This window comes from Euprymna scolopes, chromosome 46 (assembly GCF_053919585.1).
Source record: "Euprymna scolopes isolate OS-2025 chromosome 46, ASM5391958v1, whole genome shotgun sequence".
Taxonomy (NCBI): domain Eukaryota; kingdom Metazoa; phylum Mollusca; class Cephalopoda; order Sepiida; family Sepiolidae; genus Euprymna; species Euprymna scolopes.
In genome coordinates, this window is record NC_136527.1 from 57,411,674 (window position 1) to 57,428,854 (window position 17,181).

The following is a 17,181-nucleotide window of genomic DNA, read 5'->3' on the forward strand; positions in this document are numbered from 1 at the left end:
CAAATTTGTTGAGTCATATGAAAACACACATGGAGAAACCACATTCTTGTGAAGTATGTGATTCTTCTTTTGTACAGAAGGCAACTTTGTTGAGTCATATTAACACGCATACAGGATACAAATATGGGAGAGAAACCACATTCTTGTGAATTATGTGGTTCTTTTGCACAGAAGTCAACTTTGTTGGGTAATCTGCTGACACATATGGGAACATATGTCTGATGACCTTCCAATATCAATACGTAAAAATGATATACCAGCATCACGAAACAAGAATTACAGAAAATTGGATAAATGAGCCAAACCACGGGAGGTTTTTCTGGATTTATTCACTCAGGAAAATATAAATTAGGAAGGCTTTATAGCTTTAGCTCAAAATATTTCAGGACAGAATTATAGTGATTGCTCACGATCAGAGCTTGATGACCAATTAAAAGTGCAGTTTGTATCACTCAGATGTAGTTAGTGTGAACCATTTTTACATGGAGCTGTCAGGTTCTGCTAGAGGATTGCTACTGTATACTGGAATACAATGGAATGTGTAAATATATGACGTCTCAATAAAACATTTTATATCACGTATCCATGTCTTAATATTTACTTCAGGTTTTACCATTTTATCATTTTTGTTTCCATAAAAATGTTTATTGTGCAATATTTGTTTAAATACGAGGGACGTTCAATAAATCGTGGCCCTGACTCACTTCTGTTTGATTATCTAGTAGAAATGTTGCATATGCAATGATTTATATCTCTTAGGTTTTTGCTAGTCTTTCTATATATAGCACTTGGTATTCCAAAATTGTTACTAATCTGGTACTGCCAAGCTTAACGTTGCTCAACTTGGGTGAAATAACGAAAACTCTTGTGCAACGTGATTATGACATGTATATGTCGAGTGCTCTATGATGCATTTTGAGATATGCTAAGATTATGAGTCAACCGTTTTCAAAAAAGTTCATACACATTTTTTTTATAGATGCATTTTTCTCACTTGCATTTTCGCCTTCAATCGATCCAGTTCTTTATTTCATAGTCGATTTAATTATTGTCGTGATCTCATGGTTTTTGACCTCTAGCTATTACTTTAACTAAACTTAACGCACAAAAATTTCACATGTAGTAAAACACAATGAAGATTATCTGGTTTTCAAATGTTTTATTTAAAGAGAAATTGTTGCTGGGAGAAAAAACTAATGTCAAATTAACTAATTACTTTTATCAGTTCTTCAAAGTTAGTCTTAATGGAAATTGAGAGACGTAGACGACCAGACATCGAGGTTAAATTGTTTTGTTTACATTTTCAGACGCATTTTGCCTGTCCTGCTTCCAAATTAAGACTTCCTTCTTTGCCATATCATGTGACGCATTTCTCATGCATTTATCTAGGTAATAAAACTTTCAATAAATTACCTGTAGCATTTCTGTTTGCCGACAAGTAAGTCTCAGATGTACTACACTCTTGGGTTGGAAGCCATGTTTTGTTTCAGAACAGTTTCTGATAATTAGTTGTTCTATACAAGTCTTAGAGATGACTGGTTCTCAGTAAACAGTTGTTTTGTACAAGTTCCTGACTTTATAATTTTGCTGCCAAAGAACAAATGATTCTTCCCGTGTTGATACAAAGAAAACATATGCAAGGCTGCTTAAGAAGGATTAATTTTTATGGAGCAATTCCGACTTCTGATTGGTTGGTAGCAGAACGTGAATTAATTTGATTCGTCAGTTCCTAGCAGCAACGTTTATAAATGTAATCTCCCAAATATGAGGGACCCTACCCCATTATCAATTAAAAAAATATTGCACCCCCTATTTTTTATATAATAGGGAAGTCATTTTGGTTCATTTTTAATTCTGTGCAAAAATAAATATATATTTTAATATTTAACTATACATAATAAAAATAGAATTCATTTGGATCTTAAAATCTAAGCATGTAAAAAGAAACCATTTTTTATTTTTTCAAATGTCAATATATATATATATATATATATATATATATATATATGTCGAAACGAAAAACTTGTGATAATTTTGTTACTGTGTAGCATATGTCGGGTCTCGTAGCAGTCATTTGTACGAGCCTTTTTCAAGTCTCACACAAAAACACACATTCACATTTCAAGCTATGTCATATACATATGCGCACACAAACATATGCGCCCACATCTGCACACGTACATTTATTCACGTTCGCATACATACACTCACATTCACATGTATATACACACACGCTAACGTATACACATGTACTCACATACGCGCACACATGGACGAAGTCACTTCCGCTTTCTAGGGAAATATACACATGCGCAAAGGACAACCGGAAACGAGTATAAAAGAGAGAGTAACAACCGGCCCTTCGTTTCCGGCCCAGCTTCCGTGCTGGTCGGTCGGTCTATTATTTCAGATTCTCTGTGTATATATTTATTAATATCATTTTCGACCGGTTTAGAGCGTTTCTTGCACTCTCCGATTTCAAATGTTAATAGTATTTTCTCAATGTATCTCAATTGACTGATCGTAATAAGTTTTTTCTTATGAGTAAATTCTATCCCCCCAAACCATGATATTTTGCCAATATCAGTGATTTTGAATTTTTATATAATCTGTTCTTAACATCGATCAACATTATGTCACAATTTGATGTGATTAAAATGTCATCGACCCATAAAACCAAAATCAGTATTTATCGTCTATGTTTTTGGTATATAAACACGGGTCAGCGGGTGATTGTTTAAATTTTTGTTAAAACATAATCGTGAAATACTGTATTCCAACACTGAGCGCTTTGCTTTAGACCACACAGTGATTTGTTAAGCCTCCACACGCAATTTTTATTTTTCATTATGAATCCCTCTGTATCGCCATACTGTGGAAATTATCTTCCACCATCTTTCTTTCCTTTTTTCTTTCCTTCTTTCTCCTGTTTCGGTTCTTCCTTCCTTTCTTCTTAACCCTTTTCCTGCCCCCTTCCCTAGCTCCCCCTTTTTTATGTCACCTGACAGCCTTATGCCCGTTGATTGGATGAGACGTTTTCGTGCTAAATTGAAGCTCGTGTGTAATACTTTTGAGTTAATTCGTCAGTTGTGGAGAAGGCGTCGTCGAGACAACAACTATCGAAAATATTCCCTTACGGTCTCGGATAAAAGGGGACACCTGGAAATTTACTAAGGCGTTGAATAACTCTGTCTTGACGAGACATTAAAGTCGTTGAAAAAAAAGAACCAAGAGAAGAAAATTCGCCGCTGAAAGTTTTCTAAGACACTTGAAAACTGAATATAATTATCGAGAAAGGACAATTGAACTTTTGAGAAGAAAATTCGCCGCTGAAAGTTTTCCAAGACACTTGAAAACTGAATATAATTATCGAGATAAAGATAATTGAAGTTTTGAAAAGAAAATTCGCCGCTGGGAAGTTTTGAAGATACATACTTGAAAACTCAAAAATATTCTGCCTCTATGGACTTTTAACCCTTGCTAAAAGGACTACGGAAACAAATTTCCAGGAAAGGGACTGACAAAAAGAACTTTTTAAACAACACAAACTCAGAAAATAAAAGCCCCAAAAAACGAACTTTCTAAATGTTCTATTCGAGAGACGGCGCCCAGAAGCTTCCAGTAAGTGCTCCCCTCCTTTTTTTCTTTCTTTCTTCCCCCTTCTCTATCTCTCTTTCCTTCGCTTTCCCTTTACTCTCTCCCCTTTCGGTTACTACTACAAGATTGCTTGTAAGCCAGATGGACATTTTTGGCAGCCCATAGAGGTCACGAACCTTTCCTTTTGATATCATATTTAATAAATTCTATATCTCCTATTTTTCTCTTTTTGTTTGTTTTTTTCCTTAGGTTTAAAAGTTTAGTAGTAACGACGAATTGATTAAGAAGAATTACCTTCCACGGGAAGAAGTGGTTAATAAAATTTCTTCAATACTGCACACAATAAGTAATATAAAAATTGTGATCCGAAATAAGTAGATAATGCCTGGGATAATAGATTTACAAATAAAACGTATAATTGTCTTTGACCTTCACCACTCGCTTATTATAATTATTGCTAATACAAGGAGAAACCTTTTCTGTGGACGTGGCTTCCCAGACAATTATATCAGGCTAGTGTGCTCTTCCATGTGGACGTTGACTCTTTAAATCCTTTTTTCTGAATCACGCGTCTCATTAACCCATTCGTGTGAAAGAAAGACGTGTCCCTGGATATCTAGCAGAATAAACACATTTAATAGAAATGAAAAGACAAATTCCATTAAAATATAACTGCTACACATGAATTTGTTAATTTTTAATTTTAGTTAATTTTTTTTTTTTTTTGGTTAGAAATGTTTCTTCTTTTAATACAATTGTTTAGATTTTCTAATTATTATTTTATAATCATATTCAATTTATATTTCGATCTGCGCATATAAGAATTGCCAATTTCACACAATTACGTTGTCATATCCTTGGTGGTACTGGTGACACTCTCTTGAACCTGACAGCAACTAAGATGGTAAGACCCAAATACGCCCACTCTCCAAAATAAGGATGCAATACCCGGAAGTAATGACCATACATCATTATGTAAAGCAAGATGATAACGACCACTGTACAAAAAAGATCAAGAATGAAAGTTTTCGGATGGCACAATAATGGTTTAGACGCTTGACAACGTTTCCATATGTTTATATACGTTCAAAACACAAGCATGCAAAACATGTCAAATAAAGCAATAACTCGGTGGGAATACAAAATAATAAAACAATTCTGTTGAAAAAACGAAGATCGGATTTTTTACACATGTCAACTATACCAGCACTATTAGACACAACTTCAATTTCTAAAAACAAATCCAGCTTTATAAAAAAAATGTCGCCGTAATCTGGTAACCTGCAAAGTCATAATATGTTCCAATTATGCACATAGCCTGGTTGGGACTCTTAGCAGTTCTTCAAAACAAGTAGCTATTAAGGTTAAAGGCAATAAACTCAGACACACTGTAAGATCAAGTAATGTTTGTGATGATAGCTTCCTTACATGAACAAATAATATAATCCGAGAATAAGCTAAATACGTGAGTTGTTGAGGAGTAGCAATAACTAAAATGAGGGGAAAAAGAGCTTACCTCGGGTACGTCTGTTGTGTCACCGGTTGGGGGGAAAAGAGAATTCCAAGATGGCGTCCAGGGGTTTTTATTAGCGTTTACCCCATGCAACTCTCGGAAAATCACGTTTCTTTCTCATGTGATTATGCAAATGGATAATTCCAGGCCACTATAAAAGCAGGAGGCTAGAGACGAGTCGGGAGTGTCCTGCAAATTGTGTGTGTGGGTGTTTCTGGCGATTGGAGTGTGTCTTCTTTTACCACGGTTATCACGGACAGGAATTCCCTCTCTTCTGGAGATGGGCGATATTGACTATTTTGAAGTTGTACTGTTGCTGACAGAACATTAATTTTTTTTTTTGCCTACTACATTTTTGTTTCAAGCTATTTCGGCGCGAATATGGCGAAGGTGCGGATAAGCAGTGATATTATCAAGCCGTTCTCTGGCGAGGGAGACGTTGTAGCGTGGCTGAAAAAAGTGAGACTTGTCGCACAACTTCAGCAGGTGGATGACGTAGCGAGTCTGCTACCTTTATACCTGGAAGGCGATGCGGTGGCCCTCTACATGGAAATGGAGGAGGACGATCAAAAGAAAATAGACAAGATTGAGGCTCGATTAAAGGAGGCATTTACTGATGACGCGTTTGCAGCATATAGAAAAATAACTATGGTTAGATGGGCTGGTGAACGTGTGGATGTGTACGCCAACAAAATCAGGCAGTTGGTTGGATTGGCCGGATTCACAGGAGAAAGCTTAGAGAGACTCACAAAATTAATTTTTGTCACTGGATTCCCTGACACCATCTCAATTGCTCTTCAACAGGTGCCGAACATCAAAGCCCTGACCATGGGGGAGCTAATGTCAAGAGCAAGAATTTTGACAACGACTGGCGAACAAAATCAGGATGTGGTTGCGGCCACACGCTCACCCAACAACAGGACCCAGAATAATCCTGTTAACGTGACCTGTTTCAAATGCAATGTTAAAGGCCACCATGCAAGGGACTGTCGAAAACGTGGAACACGGTGTTACCGTTGCAGTGAGAGTGGACACTGGGCTCGGAACTGCTCGGGAAACGAGCAAGGGGAGGACGCATAAGCGCCAGTCTCCTTCCCAACCAAGATGTGAACACGACGCTCCCGGTGATAAGCATCCATGTTGACGGGACGCGATGTTTGGTGCTTATTGATACAGGATGTTCCAGGACAATTTTACATGCAGACCGGTGCCGGTCTTGGAGAAAAACAAACGTAAATGTCAACACAATTGGTGGAATGTCCCATGCGTGCTGCGGTGTTGGAACGGTCTCTGTATCCACTGATGAAGGTGTGTCTGCCAGAGTCGATGTGTTGGTTGTGCATGGCAAGCCACTGGGATTTGACTTGCTTCTAGGGATCGACGCCATAAAAGCTCTAGGAGGTGTCGTTGTCAAGCCTACAGGATCAGTGCGGCTGGGCGCCAGGAAAAGTATTAAATGCGCAGCCATTTCTATCGATGAACCAGATTTCACTGCTACCTTTGACCATCAAAACCGAACGTGGACTGCATCGTGGAAATGGTCTGTGGACCACCCCCCTGAAAGGCTGCATAATCGAGTGTCAGAGTACCCAGTGCCAGCAGAAATTCGTGAAGAATACACGCAGGAGCTCCACACCTGGATAGATAATGGTTGGCTCGTGCCATACCCAGAGGATAAATTGGGACCCCCCAAAGGTCTAATTCCCCTGATGGCTGTGATACAGCAGAATAAAGCCAAAGTGCGCCCGGTGATGGACTACCGGGAGCTAAATCATTACGTAGACGCATTTACGGCCAACGCAGATGTTTGTGCGGCTAAGCTGCGTAAGTGGAGACAAAAAGGTGCTAACGTGTCTCTACTGGACCTCAGAAGAGCATACCTACAAGTCCGGGTCCATGAGACACTGTGGCCATACCAGACTGTGGAAATCGATGGGAAAAAATACTGTCTGACCCGTCTGGGGTTTGGTTTGAATGTGGCTCCCTTGATAATGAGAGCAATTGTCAGCGAAGTACTATCTCAGGAAGAAGTTATAAGCCGTGCAGCATCTGCTTACATTGATGACATTTTTGTCAATGAAGACGTGGTGCCCACGACCCGTGTGAGAGAACACCTCGCGCAGTTCGGGTTGGAGTGCAAGAACCCGGAGCAGTTGAAGGACGGTGCACGGGTGCTGGGATTGGCAGTCAGGATGGAACGCAATGAACTGCGGTGGAAGCGAGGAAATGCAATTCCGGAGGCTCCCAGTATTGTTACGCGACGAACAATCTTTTCCCTGTGTGGTCGACTTGTCGGGCACTTTCCGGTGTGCGGTTGGCTTCGTGTGGCTTGCGGAATACTCAGAAGGAGAGTAAGTTCGGTAACGAAAAGCTGGGAAGATGAAGCAAGGGACGCCGTACTACATCATATGATGTTCGAAACCTTAAAATCTGTGCAGCAGATCGATCCGGCACAGGGAAACTGGTGTGTGGACGGCAAAGAGCTGAATGTATGGGTCGATGCTAGCTCCCGAGCAATTGGGGCAGCCTTGGAGATGTGTGAAACTGTGTTGGAAGATGCATGTTGGCTGCGACCTGAAGATGACTCTCAACATATCAACTTGGCTGAACTGGATGCCGTATTGAAAGGCATCAATTTGGCTCTCCAGTGGCAGAGCAAGGTGCTACACATAAAGACAGATTCTGTTTGCGTATACCATTGGGTCTCGGACACGCTAACTGGAAAGGCGCGAGTACGCACCAAAGCAGCAAGCGAGATGCTTATTAGGAGGCGATTAAGCACTCTTAAGGAGCTCGTGAAAGAGTACGGGCTGACAGTGGATGTGACGCTGGCTCCATCAGCACGAAACATTGCTGACCGACTGACACGAGTGCCACAGCGGTGGTTTGAGGCAATGAAAAAGAAAAACGGTCTTGACCCAGTGAAAGGCGCGGTCCACACAGACGAGCTGGATGAGAGTCAAATCATGGCTATTCACAAAGATAGTGGACATCCGGGGGTGCGACGCACTACCTACTTTGTCAGGAGAAGATGTCCAACCACGACAAAAGCAACTGTCAGAACGGTCATACAGAAATGCGAGGAATGTCAGTCCATTGACCCAGCGCCAGTCAGGTGGGAAAAGGGAAAGCTGGAAGTTAACGAGAATTGGCAGAGAATTGGAATGGATATCACGCATTATAGCACCTTTCATTTTTTAACTTTAACAGACTGTGGTCCATCGCGTTTCTCCATTTGGAGGAAATTGGCAAGGCAGGACTCGGCAAGCATGATTCATCAGTTGGAGGCAGTGTTCCTCGAGCGTGGCGCGCCGCATGAACTCCTTTTAGACAATGACACAGCTTTCTGCAGCAATATGTTCCAAGCATTTGCACGTAAATGGGGAGTTCACTTGCGATTTCGTTGTGCATACGCTCCACCCGGGAATGGCATAGCGGAGCGATGTCACCGTACAGTGAAACAAATAGCGGCTAGAATGTGTTGTCCCATACAGGAGGCTGTCTACTGGTATAACATCACACCAAGAGACGACACATCTCCCTCCACTGCGCCTGCCAACAGGATTTATCAATACGAAGTTCGAGTAAAAGAGACCAATCTCGCAACTGCGTCCCCAGGTCCCAAGAACAGCTTTTACCAGGTTGGAGATCGCGTATGGGTCAAAAGACTGCAAAATCGATGTACCACGAGGTTCGGCAAGGGTGAGGTGACCAAGGTGATCAGCCCTCAGTCGATTTTGGTGGACGGTGTGCCTCGTCATGTGAAGGATTTGCGCCCTCGCCATTATGTTGTTACATCGGAGGAAGAGGGAGACTCAGACAGTATGATGTCTTCTGAAAAGACAGAGAGTATGATGCAGGACGACGGAGAGGATTTTGAGCCATATAATGTACATACTGAAGAAGCGGAGGAAGGACCACCCGTCTTGCCTCTACGAAGGAGTACCCGACAGAGACGAATACTGCCCCCTGCCCTGATTGTGAAACACCGCCTATGGAGCAGACTGGTGGCAATAATGGCGATGAGGAGGATGGCAGGGAGGAAGTGCTGCCTCCGGTTCTTCGGAGAAGTACCAGACAAAGACGACTGCCCCCCTGCCCCGTTTGTGATCATGAGATCAGGGGGGAGTGTAGCAGAAGTAGCAATAACTAAAATGAGGGGAAAAAGAGCTTACCTCGGGTACGTCTGTTGTGTCACCGGTTGGGGGGAAAAGAGAATTCCAAGATGGCGTCCAGGGGTTTTTATTAGCGTTTACCCCATGCAACTCTCGGAAAATCACGTTTCTTTCTCATGTGATTATGCAAATGGATAATTCCAGGCCACTATAAAAGCAGGAGGCTAGAGACGAGTCGGGAGTGTCCTGCAAATTGTGTGTGTGGGTGTTTCTGGCGATTGGTGTGTGTCTTCTTTTACCACGGTTATCACGGACAGGAATTCCCTCTCTTCTGGAGGTGGGCGATATTGACTATTTTGAAGTTGTACTGTTGCTGACAGAACATTTATTTATTATTTTTTTTTTTTGCCTACTACATTTTTGTTTCATATGCATATCATAGCAGAAAGATTACGCACAGTTTATAGTAGGATTAAAAATAGGGGAGCGATAATCTGGCTGCAAAAGAAAAAAAAAGATAAAAATCACACAATAAGTTTATCAACATATAGAATACATAAAGGGAAACATGAAAAAGTCAAAGTAAAAAGAGAAATAAATCCACATTTAAAAGTAAAAAATGTTAATGAGCTAAATATACATTTTTCTAAATTCGCCATTGGTTTTATTTAGTATGTTGGTCCCGCACTTATATACCCAACAATAAATAATATATAATAACACTCTGGCGAGTCGTGGCTAACATTTGTGGGAGTACTGATTCAGAAAAAAAAATCCGGTACTTATGTATTTTTTGGAACCTTGCTAGGATAATAACATTATTATTTTGAAAACCATTCTTTACAATGGAAGGGGGTTCTTTCGTAACTATTCTGGGCTTCCATCTAGCAATTTAATAAAAATAGATATCGTGAAACTTAAATTTATTCTGTAAAAAAACTATTTAGAAGTTTCAAAAGATTCAGGCTTGGCTTTGTGCCCTTTACTCATTGCCCCCTCCTTCATCGAGATGAAACCGTTGAACTACTTCCTTTGGTCATATGCCCCATGCTTTAAGTGCTTAGGGTCCTTGCTGATTAATCCGAAAGATTACAATTTCATTTTAACCGCATCTGCAGACAGTATGTCTTCATTAACGTAGATGTCATCAATGTAAGCTGAAGTAGCTTTCACTGTGGTCTCATCTTGCATCAAACCAGTTTTAATGATATTAATGTCATTATTAAGGTGCTACGTTTAGGCCAAAACCTAAGCGTGTCAAACAGTAACGTTTTCCCTTGAGTATCACTGTATGAAATGGCCACAGTGACTCATGGACCCGTATCTGTAGGTTGGCTCTCTTCAAATCCAGCAATGTTGTATTATTCCCTTTCTGACGCCACTCTCCTAGTTTAGCAGCGCACACATCTGCATTCCCGGAAAATGCATCAACATGCTGATTCTATTCTCGATGATCCATTATCAGTCGAATTGTGTGCTCAGTCGGTTGCTCAATAGTCATAAGTGGAATTAATCCTTTTGGTGGTCCTATACGTTATTTTGGGTATGGTATTAACTAACTGTTATCAATCCACGTCTGAAGTTCTTCTTCAGATGCAGCCCGATTCTTAGTTGTAACGGCATACTCTGGAATGGTATTGCATAACCGATCTGGTGATTCGATATTGGTAAATTTCCACATCGCAGTCCAGGCCCTTTCTTTGTTATCAAACATAGCAGAGAACTCCTTTTCCTCAATAGACAAAGCTGCACAGATTTCTTCCCCTCTACCAAGCGATATACGTCCGCCTGCTCTAATCATGACACATCCTAGAGCTCTTGTTGCGTCAATTCCAAGTAATAAGTTGAATCCAATAATAAATAATAATGGATAAACATTCATCGTACAACTTTGACTCTGGCACTTTTAGCAAAATGGTTAGGGCCCCCACATTTATAGCAGACAGGGCTTTCATGCATAGCGTTAGCTGGGAAGAAATCTATATTGTCTCCATAGGTTTAGATGTTGCATGATTAGTGCCGGCTGCTGCTGCAATTGGTTCTGGTTCCTTAAGGATGTTTCGCGTTTCGGCCAATAACTCGTCCGTTGTTAATCTGTCAATATGTGACGACGCTTGCAAAAGTCTACTGACATCCTTAGATCAGCCCAGCAAAAATGGCACAGCTTAACATTTTGTCGTTGACACCACTAAACAATGCTGATTACTTCCGTAAATCAGCTAAGTAAACGCCCACCGTTTCATTGGGATATAGACGCCGGGTAGTGAACTGTTGCCATGCAACAAAAGGATCTGTACCAAATGCTGTAAATAAGCTCTAGGAGTGTCAGAAGTCGCCATTAAAAAGGAGTGATTAATTAGACTCGCTACCTTTCGGATAATGTAATTTAAACTCTAATTTGTTTTCAATAAAAGGAGCAAAGACCAAAATTTTAAAATAATAAAAGGTTTAATCGAAAAATATACATTTTCTTTTAAAAATCGGTTTACTTGAAAAAGATTTCACGAAATTCAACGAATTTTAACTAAATCGAAATATAATAAATATATATAAATTCAAAAAATTACTTACATATATAAAATACTAATCAATGGTTTCTTCTATTTTTAATTTCTAAGAATTTGTCCATATTTATATTTTATATTCCATGTACTTCTTAAATAAAACAATTTTAAAGCAACCATTGGAAAAAAATCGCCATTCTGTAAGCTATTACTCGGTGTTAGCGAAGCGGTGTTTCCTTGCTTTCTTGCAGTTCTCAAATACGGATTGCTAACAGGGGATAATTAATTATTTCAAAAACGTAAAAACAACACATATGCGTGAGGCGTCGTGCCTTGTGCGTGAGATATGGGTCACCATACTTGCAAAATGATCATATTTAACTTATCAGTTTTTTGCCGGTTAAACACAATACACTCGACCAATTTTCCATTTTTTTAATTCTTAAAGAAATACATGAGTTTTTGATTAAATATATTATATTTCTTCTTTATGCAGTGATTTTTTTTTAATCCAAAAAAACATTGTTGTAGGTGTTCAATTTTTTCAGGACAATATTTTAAAAATGTGAGGTTTCCCTTTTAAAAATATCAACGTGGTTTAAAAAAACAACAACTTGACTTTACAGATAAATTTACACAAAACTATTCACTTTTGTTTTAAATAAGATCATTTTATTTATTTATTTTTTATCTCCAATTTGTGATATATAAATCCGAGGGGAGAAAATTAATTGTTTTCATTTTTATAGATATTTAAAAAGGGGTGGTGAATTAAAAAAAAAAAACGTTTGTCTAGAATATTATATTCGTTTATTGGAAAGAGCATGAAATTTCACATTGACCCAGAAAATATCGTAAAAATTGAACCAATAGAAAAAAATTGATAGGTTTTTAAATTTAAATTGCAAAATATTTAACTCGTAAAATTCAATTGATTTTATTACATAAAAAAATGACTGGCTGAACGCACGCATGCACTTTGTAAACACTGTTTTTTTTAAATAAAAAATAATATTACTATTATTTTTTAAACAACTTTTTTAGTTTATTTTGGAAGTATATTCCATAAAGAAAATAAACAAACCACTTTAAAAAGAAAAATTACGAGTTTTTTATATTTTATTCGCAGTTTTGTGTTAGGGGTTTCAAAAATTCCCCCAAATTCTGATACACCTACTAGTGGTCAATTTTATAAGGGTAATACTCACCAGAGTAGCAAGCATCCGCGTATTTGTGCATTGTGTAGATGTGCGTGTGAGCGGTGCCATGACGGAGGAGGGGTGGAGTTGCCGCAGGGAAGTGTTGGGTGGGAAAAGAAAAAAAAAGATGGCACATGGTGTTTTATAAACTGTGGTCTCGCGAGATCACGAGAAAACAGAGGGCACACATGCAAATGAGACAGGGTGAAAACTGCATAAAAATCAAGCTTGAGTGAAAGGAAAGAAGTGTCGTTTACAGTCACAAGGTTCTTGTTTTACTATTGCGAGCGTTGGTGACGATTGAAGTTGAATTCGATATAAGCTATTCCGGCTATTGCTGTGAAAAATGACCGACTCAAAGTTTCATCTGAAACTGATTCCAGAAGTTGATGGGTCCACATCTGTCGTTGACTGGGTTGAGAGGGTCGAGTTGACTTGCAATCTCTGACCTGCGAGGTAAAGAGAGTGCACACTGATTCCTCTGAGGTCGGCTGGGGGCGCTCTGAATGTATTTCAGCAACTTAATGCCACCGTGAAGGCTGATGTGACGACTATAAAAATGCACTGTACAAGGCATTTGCAATGGATCCTTGCATGGCTTATGAAAGATTCGCCTCCAGGAAGCTCATGCCGGGAGAAAATGTGGATGAGTTCTTTGCAGAATTTAAGAAACTTGCCGCAATGGAGTGTTGGAGAGGACATTGGCATGTGCATTTGTGGCCAGCCTTCCCACCTTAAGCAATTGTTGAGAGCCTCTACCAGTGTGTCCGCAATGCCTATAAAGCACTTGATGGAATGTGCCCGGGCTATCATCAGAGACGAGGAGGACCTGGGGGAACCAGTTGTGATGGCGACAAAGGCAGCCCAGAAGGAGGCCGGGGAGATTCCCAGTCCGAGCCCCACGACTAATGGAAGATGTTATCGCTGTGGTCGGCGAGGTTATTTTGCAAGAAGCTGCATTGACAAAGGGTGGGGGCGACTGCGCTGTTGCCAACTCTGCAGGAAATGCGTCAGAGGGCAGGATGTCAGCGCTGCTCTTCTCCCCAGACAAGATCTAAGTGACCTGCAACCTACTATAACTGTGTACGTGAATCGAGTGCCCTGCTCAGCTCTTCTCGACTCTGGCTGCTCACATACTACCATGAGCGCCAGATTGTGTCAGACCTGGACTAAAAGGAACATTAACGTCACCACAATAGGCGTGCAGGCAGAACTGTGAAGGTCCACATGCAAGCCTGAGCTGCGTTATGGAAGTGGACCAAGGAAGGGTATCAACTGAATTAAAGAATGGCGTCGCAGAATACCCTATACCTGACGAGTACGAGCAAGAGCTTGAGGCGTGGATCAGAGATGGCTGATCCCCTACCCCAAGAAGCTTGGTCCACCAAAGTGTCTGATACTTTTAATGGCGGTTATCCAGCACACCGTCAAAAGTAAGACCACTGCCGATGCTGACCTGTGCGCCAGCAAACTGAGGGAATGGTGCCAGAAGGGCTCCAATGTGTCGATATTAGACCTGCAGAAGGCATACTTGCAGGTGCGAGTAGATGAGACGCTGTGGCCGTTCCAGACAGTGTGGTTTCGGGGTCAGAGGTACTGCCTAACATGACTTGGCTTTGCTCTGAATGTGGCACTGCAGATCATGAAGACCATCGTAAATGTGGTGTTGTCTCAAGAAAAGACCGTTAAGGACGCAACATCAATGAGGACATAAAATCTGTATCGTGTGTCAAGAAAAATTGGCTCAGTTTAGTCTGCAGTGCAAGAATCCTGAACCTCTGAGGGATGGAGCACATGTATTTGGATTAGACATCTGTGCGGAAGACTGCACCCTACGATGAAGGCGTGGCAGCGGGATTCCAGGCATCCCTGACGTTGTTATGAGGTGGACTGCTTCATCATGGTGTGGGAAACTTGTAACTGGCTCCGTGTAGCTGTGGGTGTCATCAAACATAGAGCGAATTTGGTAACCACAGGTTGGGACGATTTGTTTGACCGATGCTCTTCTAACTCTGATGGTATGTGAGAACCTGGAGAGAGTCAGCAAGGAGGACCCTATCCGTGGAAAATTTTGTGTTGATGCAGTCCACATAAATGTGTGGGTCGACGCTAGTTCATTGGCATTGGGAGTCGCATTAGAGTAAGAAGGGAATGTGTTTAAAGACATATGTTGACTGCGACCCGTGAGTGATGCTCAGCACATCAACTTAGCAGAGCTGGACGCTGTTGTAAAGGGAATAAATCTCGCACTGCAATGGCAATCGAAGAAACTGCACCTGTACACGGATTCTCTCTGCATCTACCACTGGGTGTCTGACACGCTTTCAGGATGCGCAAGAATCCGCACTAAGGCAGCCAGTGAGATGTTGATCCAGCGACGGCTAGACATGCTGAAGAGTCTGGTCTGAGTATGGATTAACAGTGGGTGTAATGCTGGTAACATCACATTGTAATCATGCCGACCAACTAACCTGTGTGCCTCACAGAAACCGTGAACATAGGTGTGGAGCACACTGCTTGATCTCGCACAGTTTGAATTGGTGCGATTAGCCTATGTCAAATACAGAAGATTCATGCATAGAGCAGACATCCAGGTGTCAAGAGAACAGTGTATTTTGCGAGGCATGTGGACCCAGCAGTGACAAAGGCAGATGTCAGGCAGATTGTTAGGCACTTTGAGGCGTGTCAGTCTATTGATCCTGTACCAAAACAATGGCGAAACGGATGATTGGACGTCAAGAAGGTGTGGCAGCAGGTAGCAATGGACATTACTCATAATAGTGGCAAACCTTTTCTAACTCTTATCAATTGTGGAGCCACACCTTTTGCAGTATGGCGACACATGATTAGACAGGACTCGGCAAGTCTTGTTCACATCTTGTCATCCATCTTTTTTGAGCAGGGTGCGCCGGAAAAGACCTTGATGGATTACAATGCTGCTTTTTGCAGCCAACAAGTTTGGTAGCTGTTAGATGTTTGGGGCGTCCGACTATGGCTACGATGCGCTCATGTGCCATCAGGGAATGGCATTGCTGAGAGGAGCCATCGTAGCATTAAGAGAATTGCTATCAGAAAGCAATGTACCATTATGGAAGCCATGTATTGGTATAACGTCATGCCAAAGGAGGGAAAATTACCTACAACAGCGCCGGCCAATGCCATATACACATATCGTGTTAGACTAAAGGGGGTCCAGGTTGAGTGAGGCCACCTGGAAACTGGTGCACCAAAAATTCAAGCAAGGACGAATCTCTGGGGTGATCAGCCAGCAGTTGGTCCTAGTTGACGGAACCCCTCGCTTTGTGTATGAACTTTGACCGGCTTCTAAGGTGCATCATACGACTACAGAGGAGAGCAATGAATCCTCAAGTGATGAACAATAAATCCTCAAGTGATGAGCTACTGATGAACAAAATCAACAGACCAGAGAGTGATGATTATAGTTCATCTGACGCGTCGGAAACAGAATGAGAACCAGACCCAAAACCAGAACCAGACATGAAACCAGAATCTGAATCAGAACCTGGACCTAAATCTGAATCTGAACCAGAATCAGAACTAGAGCCTATGAATGTTCCCCTTCGCAGAAGTAAGCAGACTAGGAGACCAACCCTGCAGTGCATTCTGTGTGATCATCAGATCAGGTGGAAGTGTAATACTCACCAGAGTAGCAAGCGTCCGCGTATTTGTGCATTGTGTAGATGTGTGTGTGAGCGGTGCCATGATGGAGGAGGGGTGGACTTTCTGCAAGGAAGTGTTGGATGGAAAAAGAGAAAAAAAGATGGCGTCTGGTGTTTTATAAACTGTGGTCTCGCAAGATTGCAAGATCACAGAGGGCACACATGCAAATGAGACAAGGTGAAAAATTGAATAAAAAGCTTCAGTGAGAGGAAGGGACAGCGTCGTTTACAGTCACGAGGTTATTGTGTTACTATTGTGAGCGTTGGTGACGATTGAAGTTGAATTCGATACAGTAAGCGAAAGCGCGCGCACATTTTTGCTGGTTGCTTGGTCACAATTACCAAATAAACATTCCCTTAAAAAATTATAATTCATGTCTGAAAAACTATTTGGTTCTTGAAATTTTAACGTTGTTTTCGTTTTCAGCAACCAGAAAAACCTTAGTAGTAGTAATTTTAATTTGGAGGCTGGAACGTTTACTTAAATAGAAGACCCCGCCCCCCCCCAAAAAAAAACTAATACAAAGAAAACAAAAATAAAAGGAAAACAAAACATTTCGATAAAGAAAGACA